This window comes from Austrofundulus limnaeus, unplaced genomic scaffold, assembly GCF_001266775.1.
Source record: "Austrofundulus limnaeus strain Quisiro unplaced genomic scaffold, Austrofundulus_limnaeus-1.0 Scaffold2586, whole genome shotgun sequence".
In the NCBI taxonomy this organism is placed as follows: Eukaryota; Metazoa; Chordata; class Actinopteri; order Cyprinodontiformes; family Rivulidae; genus Austrofundulus; species Austrofundulus limnaeus.
Window position 1 is genome coordinate 4407 of NW_013954988.1, and position 1063 is coordinate 5469.

The following is a 1063-nucleotide window of genomic DNA, read 5'->3' on the forward strand; positions in this document are numbered from 1 at the left end:
TCTTTTATCTACATATACATTGACATTACCAGCTAAAGAATGACTGTAAAGGATTCATCAATCAACTTCTTTTAAAAAAAATCAGTTTTTAATTTTTCATACTGAGCAGAGGGTTACCTGCAATAACTTTCAAATATCACCTTTTAAATTTTTCAACACTGCAAAAAAAAGTCCCAATTTATAAACTCTTGTAGCTAAAACACTTTCAATTAAAAACTATGATTGAAAATAATAAAACCTTAGTAAACAAACCAAATCAACAGAKGAGAACTGTAAATTATGTTTCATGTGATCCTGTATTAATTTACATAAAGTCTGATCCCAAATAAACTATTTAGCTCTAATTCCTAAAACCCTTTAATACTTTAATACAGTGTAGGATTTAAATGAGCTCATGTTTATCTACAAACACATAAAACTGACTTCTTCACAGAGAATGACCTCCCTGAGAGTTTAGTGGAAAAACAATGAAAAAAATCTGAGACAGCTTTAATTTACTTTGTTTTGTTCAGACAAATATAACTGTTTTGTGTCAGTTTGTTCCAGTAAACACACACCTGCTGACTGATGTTATCTCCTGGGTCATTCTTATAAAAGTCATCCCTTTAATCTCCTCACCTGCTGCACCTGTCTGCTCCAGGTAACTTTAGCTAAAGCTAGCATCCACCGACACCCCTCCTCTCAGGGGGAGGAGTCAGTAATCCTTCAGTAGGTTTATCTTTTCTTTTAACAATCATCCAGCTTTGATATCGTCTCCTGTTCTCTTTCAGACTCATCCTGACAAATATATTTTATTTAAAACACCGCTCCAACTTCTGCTACTAGAGACACTAAGGCCCGCCCCCACACTGTTTCTGATTGGCTAATAGGCCTGTCTAAAGTTAAAGCTGTGTCTCAGATAGGGTCAGAGAAATGTTTGTTACATCTGTTTTCAAAGCAGATCATCAGATTCCAGCATAGTGAAAGTGTGTTAGTTGTTTAAAAATTTATACCACGTCAGATGGTGTTTATTAACTTTTAATACTTTTTAATGGCTTTAATTTGTGCTTATTTAATTTACTAC